We start from the raw sequence: 18,592 nt of genomic DNA, 5'->3' as shown, positions 1-18,592 counted from the left end.
AAGACGCTATCTTTGTAAATTTCACCAGAGTAATGAAGTGCCTTTCAAAGACAAAGCAGCTGATCAAGAAAATATTCCTAGGCTTATCTGTGTGTGTGTGTGTGTGTGTGTGAGAGAGAGAGAGAGAGAGAGAGAGAGAGAGAGATGGCAGCAATGGCGTGGGGGAGGGGTGTCAGCTTGAGAACAGTTGCCATTAAGAAGAAATCAACTGATCAAAGGAATTGACTTTGCCATTTTTCCTGGGTTTTCTGAGTTTGTTTTGTTAGCTCTGGCACACTGCAGTGAATTTAGGGCACCATGCTGTGGCCTTTTCATTAATACCTGGGAGGCTGTCTCTAGCCTATGGCACTCTGGTATATGGATTTGAAATATATAATTCACCAATTTCATATCTTGTGAGGCCACAGTTTTAATTATCCAAGAGAAGCATTTAGTTTTCTCTTGTGCTCTGAATTGGTGTTTTAGCTTTCCCTATTTTTTCCCTCCCTCCTTTGTCTTCTCTTTCATCCTAGCAATTATGTCTTGGCTGTAGGGCACTCATATTTCCCTTCCAATACATCCAGGGGCTCCATTTTTATTGTTTGCTTTGGAATTTCTGTATTTACTTCTTTATGTCTCTTGGCTTCTTTTTATAAAATCCCGACTACCAAGTACACTCTGCTTACCTTGTTTAGCAAGAACAAAATAACTTCTACCTATCCCAGAGAGGCAGACCCGGCCATGGGACAACGGAAACCATAGATTATTTACTGGCACAAAATGACCTCTTTCGACAGAGTAAAAATCCACTGGGTGAGAATTGGTAGCGTTTTCCTTGGGCATGTGAAAACTTTCATTTTGGCAGGCAGCATTGTAATTAATAATATAGGCTGTAGAATCAGATAAACCTAAATCAGAGTCCTGTCTCCACTTAATAGCTTCTGAATTTGGCAGCATTTTCTGCATCTCAGTTACTTCATCTGCAAAATGGGGATAATGACATTTAGCCCCATAGGGTGATTGAAAGAGTAAGTGAGATAACTCACATATACCACTCAACATAAGGCCTGGCCTATGTGCTCCATAAATGTTGGCTACATTTATTTTAATCATTTTTTATTATCATCACTATTTGTTTGAGTCGTAGAATTTCTCACTTGGTGTAACCTATAGGAAGGATTATTGTTTTCTTTCTAAATTCTATTTTTCTGATAATCTCAACAGATGAAAGTAAAGGGAAGTCCTTTCCTGGCAACCTGTTAATATTGTGATAAGAATTGTACGTTTCATGTGTTTCCCATCCTTTTGATATTGCTTAGAAAATAGCTGTCCATTTCCATGGTTCACCCAGCAGTGTTTGATTGTGGGTGTTTGATTAACTCATGCCTTAGTGGTTAGGGAAAAACATGGAGGAACCAGAGAAAGTATTTATGAAGAAGAAATTATCTCAGACATAAATATGTATCTAGCTTGTAATAGAATCATTCAAACAAGAGCCTGGAATCTGCCACTTGGATGCAGAGCTAAGAACTTGCTGATACAATTTCATTCCCACATACTCTCTCCCACGGAGCCTACTGTAAACACAATAAAATATTAATAACCAAAAAAGGACCTTCCTGAGGATGCAGCATGTTACAAGTTGTAGGGCAACAGCAGCAATTCTGTAAGATGTAATTCGAAGCATATATTTTGAAAAGAACCCACCCGAAATCTATAGCATGCTTGATTTAAATTGGCTGCTGTGGGCTAGCGTGTCTCCTTGAATTTTACCTTTCATTGCTCGTGTTCCTTTGCACAATTTTTTCCTTCCCTTCCTCCTATGATCAATTTCCCACTTGCACAAAGCATCAGATCTCTCAAAGGCTGATTTCGCACTGCTGAGCAAAACCTTCCATCTTTCTATTCTGTCCTTCTGGGAGGTGGTGTGTATGTGGCGGGGGGGGGGGCAGGGAGCAAAAAACCTTTAAAGTAAGTAAGATTTTTTTTGTGTGTAGGTGTTTTAAAACTGTTCCGTTGTTCTGCATCATGATCATTTCAATGGATTGACAACCCAGCCACTTGGGCTTTCGTCTCTTGAGGATGATAAAGCCCCTTGGCTGGAACTCAGCGCTTTAGTTAGGTGTCTGAGTCTCCATGTGGGCAGCTGACCCTGCTGCCTTATAGTGATCCCAGCTGCGAGAAATGCATCAGTGACACACGCAGAGTGTGCGAAGTGGCCACATAAAATCCTCCTTTTCTCTGTGCTACCACCTGAAGAGAAACAACTGATGGTGAAATAAGGTCTTAATTTTTGGTTATTTTTGTTTTTTGAGCTACTAAAAATTGAGCCCAGGGCATTCACATAGGGCTACATCCTCACCCCATTTTGACTTTGAGTCCTACCACATTACCCAGACTGGGACTGAACTTGCAATCCCTGTACCTTAGCCTCTGGGCTCATTTTTGTACAAAGACTCTTTGTGGGATGATATGGGATACAATTGTAATTTTTACAAGTGTGACCAAAATGTGATTTTTTTTTCTTCGGATAGTTGGTGGTGACGGGGAGAGCATGTGAGACAGGTGTAACTTATCTCAGAGGCAGGGAAACTGTTGGGATAGTGACTTGATGTGAAAGGAGGTGTTTCACAATGAGGCTCACATAGTTTCTCAGGAGAGGGTTAAAAGGCTCTGTATGAAAAGAAGACAGGTTTGGGGGAATTAGCTATTCCTCCTTTGACGGCTGGAGGTGGAAAGTTTGTAAGGAGACTTCTGAAAATAGGAACTCCAGGGAACTCTGACCAAGTTTTAAGTTTTTGGTGTTGCCTTATTGAATGCTCATAATATCACAATATATTAGGTGCTGTGTGCATACATGTGTGTGCATGTATTTATTTGAAATTCCCATAAAATAAAATGAAACATTTAAAAACAAACAACTCAGTACATTCATACCATTGTGCAACCACTACCTCTATCCAGTTCCAGAACATTCTCATGACCCCCAAAGGACTCCCTGTAACCATTGTGTTTATTTCCTAAGTGCTACAGTTGGGTGACCTAAAGCAACTCATTGTCTCATAGTGCTGCCAGTTAAAAGTCTGAAGGAGTTTGCAGGACCGTGCTCTCTCCGAGATTTTCAGTCCCCTCTTTTCTTGTCTCTTACTAGTTTCTAATGTGGCTAGCAATGCTTGGTAATCCTTGGCATCCAGCTGCATCATCCCAATCTCTGTTTCCACCTCCAGGGACCTTCTATATATATGCACATTATCTTCTCTCGGCTGTCTCTGTGTCCAAATTTACCTCTTTTATAAAGGTACCAGTTATACTGGATTAGAAACAACCCTTATGATATAATGTTAACTTGATTATCTCTGAAAGTCCTATTTTCAAATACGGTCATACTTTCAAGTGCTTGGGGCTAAGATATCAACACATCCCTTTTGAGGAGCATAATTCAACCCAAAGTATGCATTAAACAGTTGCTCTTCTAGGCTGGGGATGTAGCTCAGCAGCACAGCACCTGCCTGGCAAGTGCAAGGTCCTGAGTTTGATTCCCAGTGCCAAAAGCAAACAAAAAAATCTGTTACTCTTCTTTCTCTCTCCGCCATTCCATTCCCCAGCACCACCAGTTTGCTTCCTTTCTCTACCTACTCTGGACATTTAATATATTTTACGTCTGGCTTCTTTTATTTAGCTTAATGTTTTTGAGATTTTTCCCATGTGATAGTGTGCATCACAACTTATTCTTTTTAATGACTGAACGATATCATGCTTATTTTCCAAATGAAGAAACTGAGGAACATAAAGGTTAAATAATGTGTTCAGGATGATACAATGAGATGTTGGGTGTAGAAACTGAAACTAGGAGGCCAGTGAGAGTTTCTGTAAATCCAGAGGGAAGTGAGAACCAGAAGCAAGCAGAGAGAGATAGCTGGGGGACAGCAGGAAGAGGCACAGGGCGTCTTAAGAATGGTGTCTACTACCCAGTGTGAAGTGTGCTTCAGCGTTCTTTTTTTCCAAACCTTCAGAGAATTCCTCCTCACTTTACTGTTTTCTATTAAGTATGCTTTGAAGAAATAATGAAAAAACATACTGAGAAGAGATCAAAATTTGGAAAAGATGACTTGAAAAACTCTTATGGACACTCTTATGAATTCACAGGTGCTTGACTAAGCTGTTTGTTGAACTATTAAAGGAGGACCCCAAGGGAAATATAAAATGCGGGACAGGCCCACATATGAGCTTCATTCATTAGCTTGAGTTTACTCAGAAGCTCTGACTGTCCCCCTCCTGACTGAGACCTATGGTATCTTCTTTACCTTCCCAGGACAAGTGGGTACCAAAAGGTTTTATAGCATTAGAGAAGATGCTAAAGTTGTTCCTATGTCAAGTCAGTTTCAGAATATTCTAGAAGTTTTTAAAATTGCATGAGCCAACTTGCCAAGGCAGAGAGATAAGGGTTTTTTTTTTTTTTTTGGTTATTGTTGTTTTGTTTTGTTTTTTATGTGTGTGATACAAAGCACAATTGTGTATAAGGATGTTTACATATTCCTTGTAGGAGCCAAGGCATACATTGGTTTTCTAGGGTTGCCATAATAAGCCACACAGAAATAACAAAAATGTATTCTCTTACAGTTCTGGAGGTTAGACAAGGTGTCAGCCTGATGGATTTCTTCTGGAAGTCTCAGAAGGACAGTTTGATATGGACAGCGACAGTGAACTTAAAGGCTAAATTCTTGGTGAGTCATCAGTTCTTCTGCCTCTGCTGGCTATGTGAAGAACCAGCCAGGAGTGTGTGGCTCCTGCCTTAGCCTGTCTGAGGTCCTGAAGCCACCAGGGTGTAGAGTCATTGCCTTTATTCATTATCTTGAAGATGTGAAATGTATAGGTTTATTCATTAGGTTTAAAGATGTGAAATGTATGTGGAAATAGAAGCTAAGCTGTGTCACATGGAGTGCAGACAGAATGCTCTTGCAATTGCTACTTCTGTGATTTGTCATCTATTGTATAGCATATACCTGTAATCCATGTACAATTGGCCCTCTGTATCCATGGGGTCTGTTTCTATGGATTCAACCAACCTGAGATTGAAATTATTTGAAAAAAACTGCATCTGAATTGAACATATACAACCTTTATACCTCTTGTCCTTTTGCCCTGAAAATATATAGTATATCATTTATTTACATAGTATTTATATTGCACCAAATACTATAAATCATCTAGAGATGATTTAAAGTATATAAAAGGATGTGTGCAGGTTTATGTGTAAGCATTAAGCCATTTTTATATAATGGACTTGAGTATCAACACATTTAATTATACATGGGAGAGTCTTGAAACCGACCCTCTTAGATATCAAGGGATGATTGTATTGGTAGTACAAAATGCCCCCCCAATCAGTCTGTTAATTGTCCAGGTAATAGTTCCTGTTACAGTTCCTGTTACTACTGTCTCCTAAAAATGGCTGGTCACTGTGATGCATATTGTAGAAACCAGCTGAAGACAGACAAGTACCTATCTCTGTACTCCCCCTTTGGACCCCATAACAACCTCCCTCCCTGGGCCTTTGGGGCCTGACATTTTTATAAGGATGGATTCTTTGTCACTGCCCATCTGATGTTAAATAAATCTTCCTCCAAACCCTGAGTGTCATTTTGGTGTTTCTGTTTGCCAGTGATGCTATTATCTCCCCTTTATATTTTTGGCAAAACTGAAACAAATTCTTTCAATTAAAGAAAAGGCATATGTTTAATGAAAAATTCAGTCCTAAATAATCTTTCCTCAAGAATGTTGATGATGAGTGTGCAATTTGCCCAAATCCTTGTCAATATTTGCCATAAATTCTGGGGGCAGGAGTAACTTAAGTGACCACCTATAAACCCAAAACACAAAATTTTATGGAAAAGCTATTTCAAAAGTTATTCTTTTAAGATTATTCCTAGTGATGATATCTTAACCTGTGCAGATATGTGTACTGATCATGCTGGGAAGTATGACTGTGCAGTTAGGTAAAATGATTCTTCTCAGTTAATTTTGATTTTACTTTTTCTTGTGCACAGAAGAAAAGTGGTAGCTATTAATTAGATGGCTCCATTAGCAGAATAACTTCACAAGTAATTAAATGATGCCATTTTAGATCAGTTTCTTCAGGAGAAAACCAGTTAATTTAAATAATGGTTTCATGTTTTTACCACCCTTTTAATGGACTAAAAATAAAGCTTCTGGATGTTCATTCTGTTGAAGATATAGCATCTGACATTATTGTAATTTATAACTTCAGTTAAAAACAATTCAACAGCGAAAACTGCAGATATAGATTTTGGCAGAGTACAGCAAAATGGGAAAAATAGTGTTATTACTAAATTAAGAAATCTATGGAACAGAAATGTATTTGGAATTAAATGCAGTGTTTTCATGGTTCATAATTACACCCAAACAAGCTGAGATGGTCTCCCAACAAAATAGAAGCTACAGTTGACAGACATAACTATTTCTATTTATATACACGGAGAAATAGAACTACAAAATATTTGTGATAGAGGTGGTGTTGAATTGAAAAAGTGCGGCAGCCTGGCAGAACATGCTTTTTATCTTTTTTTGCATGATCTTAGATTTTAGAAATGTGTAAACCTTTGAAAAGCTACTTTGCAAATCAACTCAAGAATACTACAATGCATATTAACCTTTTACTTTTTTTTAAATGAGTCTTCTAAATTTTGTTTGCATTTGTTCAAAATCAGCTGATAATCTTTAGTCAAGCATTGAAGGTATGATGAGCCAAAAGACTTCAACTCTTGAAGCTTTTAGGAGAAATGTAATTAATTGAAAACCGAATAATCCACAAAATGGAGACGGAATTGAATGACTTGAACTGGAGATTAAATAATTAAGCTTTGTAATCTTTTAATTTACAGGAAGAATATTTTGATGGAGTTTTATTTGTAATTGAATAAATTCTATACTACAGTGGAATAAAACTGAGACCTATGGTTTTTTTAGCATGTAAATTGAGCAGCATATTTTTAAAAATCATAGAGATGATTTGTATGATGAATTTTGTCTTATCAAATACTTATTAAAGAAAGTTCTCCCAATGAAGAAAAAGAGAAAAGGAACTATGGAAAGATTTGAAATGAAATATTAATGTATTTCAGTAAGAACAAATTATAATTGAGGATATCCATCATTTATCAGAATTAGTTCTTAGCTTACAAGGTGCCTTAGCACTTGTAGGAAAAATATTTCCTTTATTAAAAATACAATAATCTCCAGGTGTGATGGCATAGACCTGTGATCCCAGCACTTGAGAGGCTGAGGCAGAAACATCACTGTGGCTGCATCGTAAATTCAAGGCCAGCCTGAACTACATAGCGAGAGAGATCTTGTCTTTCTAAAAACCAAAAAACTGAAAAATTGAAAAATATTACAATAATTAGCAGAGAAGAAAGAGCCAGTTGGAAGGGGTTGATAATTTCTAGTTTATGAAATATAAAATTCAATTTTGAAAAAGATTTCAATTTTATGAAATAGTTTTAAAACCACATATCAAGGTATATTCTTTAAAATATCAAATACATGGTATCAGATTGATATGACTCTAGAACTGATTAGGACAAGTGATTAGGAAACTAATATTCCACTTTTATTATTTTTATATGTTCAGACAAATTAACCTAATGAGCTTTAAAATTTTTGCTTTGACATACATTGTATTTTTTTACTTTTAGAAATGACTGTATCTTTGGAAATAATTTATGACTTGAACTATTTTATAGACCTACCATTATACAAACCAATTTGTCAATCTATAAATGCTTTCTCTGAAAAATTATAAAGTTTTATTTATTTTTCTTTCACTCTCAAAATTATCCCAGTGTGGATAATAAATTATATAGTCGCATAGTTAAAACAGATGTCTATTCCGAGTGTTTTTTTTTAATCCCATTACCTCATTTATGGCTTCTGACAATGATTCATGGTCATTGTGCACTTTCAGAGTCTCAAATGGCAAGAAGAGAAGACAGCGTCCTAATGAGGAAGAAATTTCTCAGCTGGGAAACGAGTGTACCTTGGGGACTGATGGTTTTTGCTCTTTTCTTCTCCCCACTGACTTTGACTTATCTCTCCCTACTGTCAAGTCCGTAGTGGTGACATCCGCCTCTCATTGGTAACTCTTCATTCAGTAAATAATCATATTTTAAAAGTTTATTTTGATAATTGTATTTTCACTCATCAGTTATCTTTAACAGATAACCGATCATTTTGTTGTTTATTTAAATTGACAGTATACAATTTCTTGAAGGGCAGAAGGAAAGTGTAATTCTTTTAGTATTATTTCATACTATGCACAAGCATAGCTACTAATGACTTCATTAAGTGACAATTAAGTAATTGTGGCTTAAAAATGCCTATTTTGCAGAAACCCACACAGTGAATTGTGTTGTATGTGACTAAGGAACATAGATGACCTAAGGAATGCATGATTTTTTCCTTTAATGTAACAGAGTATGTGTTTTTGTTATCCAAAAATTCACTGTTCGGGAAAATCTCAACAAACAATTAGATTCAGAAAATGTGGGTCACCTATATTGGTGGAGTGACAGGTGGTGGGGAGCGCAGTACTAACGACTGAACCCACAGCCTTCACACTGAACTATATAGCCTCAGCTCCTTTTCTATTTAAAAAAAAATTTTTTTTTTATTTTGACACAGGATCTTACTAGGTTGCTAAGAGGTCCAGGCTGGGATTGAACTTGCTTCTGCCTCCCAGAGTTCTGAGATTAGTGACTTGTTAAATGTCAGGGACTTTTCTAGGCACTGGGGATTCAAGAGTGAACACAGTGAACAGTTTGTATCTTTTTTAGAGCTGACCTTGGGCAGGAGGAAGGCGGCATTAAAATAAACCAGTTATTAAGAAGTATGTCAGGGTAGATGCATCCTAGAGAGAGGGACAAATGTAGCTGGGGAGCACAAATGGGACTGATGCTAAGTTATTTTGTCAGAAAAAGTCTTTTTGATTAGGTGCAGAGACCAGAATGGAGTGAGAAAGGAAGCCATAGGATGTGGAAGGAGGGTAAGCCGGGCAGGAAATGAGAGCAGGAGGCGCCTGGTGTGTTTGAGGAAGAGAAGGGTTGGGGAAGTGTGCAAAGCCACAGAGAGGAGACAGACAGGTTGGGGATGGCGGAGAACTAGGAAGATTGTAGGTTAAAGACTTTGGATTTGGTGCTGAATGAGATGGGAAGCCACTGGAAATAATGAGCAAACAACGGTATAAAATGATTAAATTTTTGCAAAGGATCATTCTACCTACTTTGAGTTGGAAATACACACACATACAGAGACATACACATACACAATGGGATAGAGTACAAGTAGTAGCACCAGCAAGAATTGTCTTGTATTATTTTGACACAGGATCTTACTAAGTTGCTAAGGGGTCCAGGCTGGGGTTGAACTTGCCTCTGCCTCTCAGAGTTCTGGGATTAGTGACTGAGGCTTAGACTAGGGTGATCACACTGGGAGTGGTAACAAACCATGGGTTCTGGGTATATTTTGAAGGTTAAGGATGACGTGACTTATAATTCATCACAGATAGGAGGAAGGTGAGGGTTTCTGCCTGCATATTTGGAAGAGTGGAGTTGCCATTTACTGAATTAGAGAAAACGAGGAAAGGAGACAGAAGTTCTGTTTTGGACTTGTTACACTGCAGATGCCTCTAGGCCATCCAAGGAGAAATCAGTAGTGGTAGACCATCTCTCTGTGGTCTGTTACCTTCATCAGTAGTTTGGAGCTGTTAATATTGCCCTATGATAAGACTGGTATGGGGATCAAAAGGGTTAACAAGTTAAAGTTAGAGCTCATGGTCCCCAGTTACATGTTATCACCATGAATATCTTTGATTATCTCATTTTTTTTCCTGAGAAAACTCACACTCCAAGAGCGTTCTATGTACATTAGTGCACATAACACTTAAAATTAGAGCCAGGAATTTTCTTTAGTCTCTGATAATCATCATTTTATAGATGAGAAGACCAGTGGATTCCTGGCCAGTCTAGAATTCAGATCCAGAATCCAGGGTTCTGTATGGTACTGGAAAGCTACACTCTTTCCATTAAAGTGTAATGGAATACTACTCATGTAATACTACTTTTCTTCCCTGGGCATCTCAGTTTTGAAAGTGCTTGCTAAAAACCCAAGATTATTGTGGCATTTAGTCTTGATGGTCAGCTTGATTATATCAACAGATGCTGAAATTAGTAAAGTGTATTTATGAGTATGGCTGTGAGAGTGTTTCCAGAGATGATTGACATGTGGGACAGCAAACCGAGGAGCAAGACCCACCCTGAAAGTGCGTGGCACCATCCAATCGGGTGGGGGCCCTGATGGAATAAAAGAGGAAGGAGGAGGAAGCCAATCAACATAGGCTCTTGCTCCCTCTGCTTCCCAGTCTCTGAAAGTGAGCAGCTTCTGCCATAGTCTTCCACCTCTCCATGAGCACAGAAGCAATGGAGCCAAGTGACCATACACTGAAACCCCCGAAACCATTCAACTGAAGTTCTTGTCACTCTTTTTAGAAGGTGGGTTATCAGGAGGTGGTTTAACCATTTGTAACCTTCCAAGTAATCAACCCTTAGGAGCATGAGCCTGGCTTTTTGGTGCAGGAAATCTAGCTCTGAAGAGCTATTTTAATTGTATATGTATACATTGCATGATCAACCTGGGTATGGTGACACATGCTTGTAATCCAAGCTCTCTGGTAAGCTGAGGCAGGAAGATTGCAAATTTGAGCACGGCCTGGGCAAACTGGCAAAACCTTGTTTCAGAAATTTAAAAATAGATTGAGTATGTAGCTCAGAGGAAAGGCCCTGATTTCCCAATGCTGATAGGGGGAAAAAAAACCAACATTAAAACAAACAACAAAAAACAAAAACTCTTAAGCTTTCTGAGCTACATAGGTCTGTTCAGCTAGAGCAAGTGTAGGACAAAAAGATGCATCTGCCCCACAGTTGATACCTTTGTGAATTTAGGGGTTTTCTCCTGTTCTTTGTAGTTTGTTGTCATCCTGCATTCCTTTTCTTCACATCTCACCTACATCTTGTATCTCCTGCTCCCCATCCTCTAGGTTAATGTTGTTCAGATCTTTTCCATTCATCTTTTTTTTTTTTTTTGGTACTGGGATTGAACTCATGACCGTGTGCTTGCAAGGCAGGTGCTTATGCCACTGAGCTAAATCCCCAGCCCTTTTCCATTCATCTTGGGATGGTGATTGAGACATAATTTATCCTCAAACCCTGTGAACTCTGCCAGAGGGGTTTGCAGAAGACCTGGAACTCAGTGCATTGATCCCTTTCCACGTAGCCTGAGTGCTGAGCACTGGAAGGCTGCAGCTCTTTCTAGTTTTGGTGGAGAAGAGCTGGCACCAGCTACTAAGCTGGTACAGATAAAATGACCCATCCTTCCCTCTCATGTTCTGGAACAACCTGACCCCCAACTGTGAGAACCAGTACCATCAGAACCCTTAAAGGACAGATCTGCCGGGTCCAGTCAGCAGGAGACAGAACCCAACTGTATGAACTTGCCTGAGATCAAACCCTCTCCCCAGGTTCTCTTTGGGTGTTTCTTGGCAAGGCACAAAATTGGAGCCTTGGCACTCCATGGAGTGCAGGTGGGAGCATGTGGTAGCTGCGGATGGTGAGGAATGAGGGTCCTGTGCTGAGACAGGCCTCACACTTAACAACATAAGGATGGTCAAATGAATGTGTTCGTGTGAGCCAGGCTGGACCTTGAACAGTGGTGGTACTGTGGGTCAGAGAGTGGTCTTTTAAAAATGGAATTTTAATTTTTTCAGTCTCCTATTTAAACCCCTTTCCTACTTCTATTTCTGTACTCAGGATTGGAGTGTGACAACTAAGGGGTACTGGGTTTCTTTTTGAGATAATGAAAAAGTCCAAACAGCTGTGGGTGATGAGTGCACAATTCTGAGAATAGACTGAAAGTCGCTGAATTGTACACTTTCAATGAGTAAATTGTTTGGTATTTGAATTTTATCTTGGTAAAGTTGTAAAACAAAGAAAGAAAAGGAATGCTTTGTTGGCTTGTTATTGGCAAAGGGATAAAGATACTCCTGTAATTGATTTCTGTCCTCCCTCCCGTCTGATCATCTGCCAGGGCTATTTGCCAGGTGGGTCTTTGCCCCCAGCCACTGGGAGCTGTTTGTAGTCTCCTGCCTCTAGCAAGTATCCTGGCACTGAGCAGTGGTAGCTGTTCCCTCTTCTTCAAGTAACAGAATCCTAGCTCTGGCCTTGCAGAGTCAAGTTCCACTAACATTTCTTTGGCAAACCCACATCTTACATTGGTTACTCTTCACACTCTTATGACCTGTAGCTTTCAATGTCCCCTGCTAGACTACAGGCAACAGGAGGGCTGGAACCAGACTGTATTTCAATTGTCTCCAGTGAGTGATGTTCCAAGAACAGGGAAGAGTCAGGGGGCACATTATCCCAGCAGAGAGGAAGCTTCATTGCTGATAGTGGTTAGGACTGCCTTCAGAAGGTGATCACACAAAGAGCAGTGACGTGTAGTTAGCTTCATTGTTAGAGTCTCAGAATAGGTAGAGTGATTGAGGACTCAAGGAAACAGGCAGATTTGAGAGAATATTTAACAAATTCTGGAAAAGAAGTTTAATAAAAAAATACGATAGTGTCTTAGTCACTTGGTGCTGCTATAATTATCACAGAGTAGGTGTCTCTAACAATGAACATTTATTTCTCAGTTGTGGAGGCTTGGGCAGCCTAATATCAGGTCACCTGCAGATCTGGTTTCTGGTGAGGGCTCACTTCCTGGTTTGCACATGGCTACCTTCCTGTTGTATCTTTTCATGGAGGAGAACAGAGAGCAAGCTCTGCTGTCTCTCCTTATAAATGTCACCAATCCCATTTGTGGAAGCTCCAGTGTCATGACCTCATTGCTCTCCAAAGGCCCCATTTTCTATTACAATCCTGCTGAGGATGAAGATTTCAAATTATAAATTTCAAGAGGATGCAAACCTTTAGTTCTGAGCAAAGTGACTATTGCTAAATAAGATTTTCCCTATATGCCTTTCTTTTCAGCCACTTTATTTTCCCTAGAGGACGACCCCTGTGTTTTTAATTAGTTCTACATTTCTGACGCTTTCTTTCTCTTTCTTACTCAAAACAAAGGTGCCAGTTGGCAAAAATTCTGCCACCAGAGCCTCTAGAAAAAGAAACTAGCCTCACTTCTCATATAAAATTCTTGAGGACCTACTATGTGTGTTTCAGGAGCAGGACTATGCTGAAACCTACTAGATAGTGAACTGATTTAGACACTCTTAAGTGTATTATCTCTGGGGATTTAGCTCAGTGGCATAAGTGCCTGCCTTGCAAGTGTGAGGTCGAGTTCGATTCCCAGTACCAAAAAAAAAGTGTATTATCTCATTTTATCTGTTAATGAAACCCATAAGTTTTTCAGGGTAAGTAAATTATCTGCTATAACAAGCAATCCCTAAATCTCAGGGAGTTAGTACAATAAGATTATTTTTTGTTAGTATTACAGTTTGATGTGAGATGTACATGTGTGTGGAATATGTTTATCTGGGAAGTTCTGTTCTCTGTAGTAGTTCAGGGTTCCAAAATCATTTATCCCATTTATTTCTATGAGGCCTCAAGGTCCTTTGCTGGTTCTTTCCATCTGGCTAATGAATAAGAGACAACAAACTGGAGATGATTGAAAAAGTTTTGTAGGGGGTAACAAGCTCATTAGGGAGGCAGCAGCAGGCCCTGCACCACCACATCCAGTAGCCACCATTGGATACCCATAGCCAACACTGGCCAGGGGAACCCAGGAGAACCAAACAGTCATGGTTAGGAGAAATTGTAAGTGCCTAGACCCCCAATACCTGCTTGTTTGAAAGAACCCAAGAAAATATAAGACAAAGAAGCAAAAGGCAGTCCCTGGACCCCAACCCAAGCAGAACAAGTCCAGGAGATGAAAAGGTGGAAGAAATTAGAGCAGAAAGACTGTCTCAGATAAAAGGAAAAATGAGAAACATAATAAAAGAATTGCTAAGCATCTCTAAAGAAGACGGAAGAATAGAGGAGCACAGGAAAATGGAAACCTGGAATGAATAATATAAAAAAGAGTTAGAATACATGAAACAGATTCAAAGAGATATCCAGGAATTAAAAACTCCATTAAAAGTTGGCAAACCTGATTGAAAGAAACTAAATATAGGCTTTCAAACCTTGAAGACAGGTTTGTAGCTTGCTATAGTAAAAGGAAAGATTTCTTAAAAATAATAAGGAACCAGGAAGTAACAATTCAATGGCTGTAGAACAATCAAAAGAAACAAACTTAAGAATAATAAATGTGAATGAAAAATCAGGGATCAACACAAATGACATTAAAAGTCTATTTACAGGAATAATATCAGAAAACTTCCCAAGTATAGAAAAAAGAAATAACATTCAGATGAGTGAGGCATATAGAACTCCAGCTAGCCATAACCAAAATAAATCTACACCCAGACATATAATAATTAAGATCCTAGAAATTCAACAGAGGAACAGAGTATTAAAAGCTATTAGAGTAAGAAAACAGATCACGTATAAAGGAAAACCCATCAGAATCACAGCAGACTTCTCAACACAAACCATCATATCATAAAGAGCTTGGAGTGAAGTATTTCAAGTCCTGAAAGAAAACAACTTCCAACCCCGATTGATGTACCCTGAAAACTGTCTTTCAAAATTAATTGAGAAACAAGATACCTCCATGACAAAGAACAGCTGAAGGAATTCATGACTGCCAAACCAACCTTACAAAGAATACTGAAGGACATTCTAGAGAGAGCTAAAAGTGACCATGGTTCCAGGAACAGTGGTGGCGGGGCATCACCAAGCTGGGCAAACAACTGAATATAGTGGGAAAGTAGGCAGCCAACAGTAGGAAAATAGCATGGCAGAGATGAGCCAGTGCATGTTGGCCATAACCATTAACGTAGATGGCCTCAACTCACCAATAAAAAGAAACACAGGCAAAATGGATCAGAAGACAAGATTCATCAATATGCTTTATTCAAGAAACACATTTAACTTAAAAGGAAATTCTTAGACTAAAAGTCAAAGGAAAGAACAGTGACAGGGACAGGAAATCAAAAAAATGTTAAACGACAAGGAATCAGAAAAAAAGTAGGGGTAGCTTGCCCATCAACTGCAGAATGGATAGGAAAGATACGGCATTTCTATACAATGAGAAGCCACTCAGCTACGACAAAAGATAATTCTTGTAGGTAAATGGATACAACTTGAGATCACGCTCATGGGTGGAATGGTTCAGGGTCACATGGGTGAACATCATGTTGTCTCCCTAGTGTAAAAAACCAAAGGAGTTAGTGGGATCCAAAATGCACAATAGATGTTGTGAAGGTGAAAGGGGAGGAGATATCTAGAGGGGGAAGGCAGTGGCCCTTGTTAATCTATATCCTGCTTTGAAACCCTGCATTGTTTTCATTGTTCTGTTTAGCTTGGTTTTATTCTGTTTCATTTTGTCTGATTTTTGCATATTTGATGGCATAGACAGCTATTTCAAAAATAACAAAATGTATTCTAGTAGCTGTTACTAATTTCCTATTACCTTGTTTCAAAGTCATGTATTGCTTTATTCGTTTTCTTTTTATTGATTTTATTTTGTTTTGTTTGATTTTATTATGGCTGATGATATAAACAGCTACTTTGAAAATAACAAGATATATATGGTAGCCGTTGTTGTAATCCTGTTGTCTTCTTTTGAAGCCCTGTATTGCTTTCATTGTTTTGCTTTGATTGGTTTTATTCTGTTCTGTTTTGTTTGATTTTATTGTGCATGATGATATGGGAAGTTATTTTGAAGATAGCAAGAGGCATCATGGCAGCCATTGTTGGTTTCTTTTTATCTGGTTTTGAAGTCTTGTATCATGTTTGATGTTTTGTTTTGATTGTCTCTAATCTGTTTTATTTCTTTTGGCTTTATTCTCTTCAAAATTAAAAAAAAATGTTTTGTATGCCAGGCCTGAAAATGGCATTCAGGTTCCTGTCCATAGCCCATTGACCAGAGCTCATTTGCCCAGCAGCTGCAGTGCATCCTGGGAAATGTTGCTTAGCTATGTGCCCAGCAAGAAAATGAAGTGGATTTGCTGAATACACTGCACTGTGTCTGTCCCAGAGGATACTTCTAATTGTCACTATTTTACAGATTGGCCAGCTTTAGCTGTCTTGTGGCAAACAAGGAGCTATTCCCTGAGGGAAATCTTATCATCTGCTGTTCTAAAACTGCCTCACCTAGCTCAGATTCTGACACATACGAAGTATGTACTCAACATATCCTTCTTGAACTGATTGGATTGGAGAAGCCCAGACTCCATGGCCGCGTGATTCTTAAATACACCCTCCCTTCTCTAAGACTCTCTGGTTTTCTGTTTAGCTGGCAGCCCTTCTTTACTCGGCTGGAAGGTTAACAGCTGGAAGCCCTGGCTCCCGCTGAGGCCGATACTGCGCAGTGAGACTCTTCCTTGGCAGGAGGGCAGCTCAGGGTGCCTTGGAATGCTCTCCCTCTGGAGCGCTTACAGTGCAAGGAGAAAATCTAGCATTGCAGAAGTACAAGGGAGAAAAGGGTGACTGTCAAGGCTGAGAGTTTCCTCTTTCTTATCAAACAGAAAGAATGGCTGCATATGCCTAAGCTGAGATTTATCTGCCTGTGATGATCTGATTGCTTTGGGGGATGTCCCTTACCCCACTTTGCGCTAGGCAAGCTTAAACCAGAGTTCAGTTGTTGGTCTTGGCTGGTGTTCTTTCTCCCCTTTGCTGTGTGTCAGGTGCTCCATATGACCCATTAGAGACAGTCATCCTTTTCTTCCTTGTTGGTACTTTCACTGGGGAAAATGAAATTTCATATTGTTCTTGATCCAGATGTTCAGTTCAGCATTACCTCTACTTTTGTTTTTTGTAATCATGTTTTCTTCCCCTCCACCATGGCCTAATTAGTGGTTATCAGTTAGATATCTGAGAAGAATGGATACATGTGAAGGAGAGATTGGTAAAGGGTTATCAGAAGGAGGAGAAAGAGTCCCTAGAGAATGAAAATTAAAAACAAAGACTGAAGATACAGCTTGAAGAGCCTCATCATTATTAATTTAGGAAGTTTAAAGACAGCTGGTGACAACAAAACAATCCTAATGATAATCCTGCCAAGTGCGTGAAGATTACCCGGCTCCTGAATGTCATAAAGCCTGCAGGCCCTTTTGTCTTTTGTCCTTCCATGGTGACTTGTGGGATTGCACTGTGCAGGTGACAGGCCCCAGGAGGCATAGTGGGGGCTCAGACCCCCAACCTCCTGGCCCACCCCTGTGGGTAATTTGCAGGTTCTGAGAAGGCTCCGTAGGGCTGGGGAGTCTAATGAGCATGTCTTCAAATGTGAAGACCGTTTTCCAGCGAGACTGGCTGGCTGTGCTGAGTCAGGGTGCTGACCAGCTCCTGCACCAGTTCTTCACTGCTTAGTCTTTTGTGGAGATCTAGGGTCTATGGGACAGGGCCTGAGGTAGCTGAGAAAGTGGGTGGAAGGATGTCACTCAGTTCATGGTGTCATCACCAGCCCTGCTGTCTTGAGCATTGGCTGGATTTTGATCTTGAGACCATCATCCCTGTAATGTGTGTTGTGTAAAGACACAGCTGTGAATAGACATGGAACTTCTTGGTGTGACCATTCATCGGTCCTGCTGGAGCAGGTTGATCAGGCACAACAGCTCACAGTTCTGTAGAGTGCATGCCTGAAGGAAAACTGAGCCCGGTCATTCCTGGCTTCACCTGGGTTCTACCATGTACTTTTCCCTCTGGGATGCCTCATTCATTGCTTCTTCAACATTTTTCTCAGGGCTTTTTGCTCTCTAGGCCTTGTGCCTGGATCATGTATAGTATTTTAATCACAGACAAGGAGAAGGCAGCTGCTGCATTGTCATGAGGATGATGGGATGTGAAATGACCATTGTATTGTTTTCATCTCTCCAAGTCAGCAGCCTGGTGTTCTACATTGCCAGCTCATTAAAAGACATCACTGGGAAATTGAAAATAACCCAGCTCCACCATTAGCAACTTCTTCCTGTTATCTGAGCACAGAACACCAGAGCTGGAGAATGCTGCTCTGATTCCATTCCTCAGACTGCAGAAGTATTTATTAAGTTCACGCTGAGGGAGCTGCAGGGGTGAAAAAAATCCACTCCTTTTGGGATGGGAATGGAAGAAAGGTTTGCACACAGCAGATGTGTTTCCTCAATCTAATGTGTATCCTACCTGTTCCCAAAAAAGTATAAGGCTATTCTCAATCTGATATGCTTCAGTTTAAATCCAAGAAAATTAAGGGTAAACAATCCTTAGAGACAGAATTCTTAAAGCTAGGGATATTGAGGCAGGAGGACCGTGAGTTCAAATCCAGCCTAAGCTACACGGAAATGTCTAGAAAAAACTTAAACCACAAAAACTTAGCTTTAAAGAAATGATGCATTGTTTGACTCTTCAATACAGTTAAGGCTACCTATGCATACAATAAACAGATCTAGTAAAAATACTAACGTAGGGTG

General features: G+C 39.6%; 1 long non-coding RNA gene across 1 annotated transcript in view; it reads left to right on the top strand.

Annotated features, from left to right (window-relative positions):
* LOC134478505 (uncharacterized) overlaps positions 1–18,592 on the top strand; it is a 100,313-nt gene that overhangs the window by 57,748 nt on the left and 23,973 nt on the right. Inside the window, exons 3-4 of the long non-coding RNA XR_010051149.1 lie at positions 4,600–4,703; positions 7,964–8,134. This is a non-coding gene — a long non-coding RNA (uncharacterized LOC134478505). The remainder of the gene's footprint in view (positions 1–4,599; positions 4,704–7,963; positions 8,135–18,592) is intronic.

The sequence above is a fragment of the Cavia porcellus genome, unplaced genomic scaffold (genome assembly GCF_034190915.1).
Source record: "Cavia porcellus strain 051 isolate PalLab524CR breed Dunkin Hartley unplaced genomic scaffold, mCavPor4.1 scaffold_13, whole genome shotgun sequence".
Taxonomy (NCBI): Eukaryota; Metazoa; Chordata; class Mammalia; order Rodentia; family Caviidae; genus Cavia; species Cavia porcellus.
This window is presented reverse-complemented; position numbering and strand designations above follow the sequence as displayed.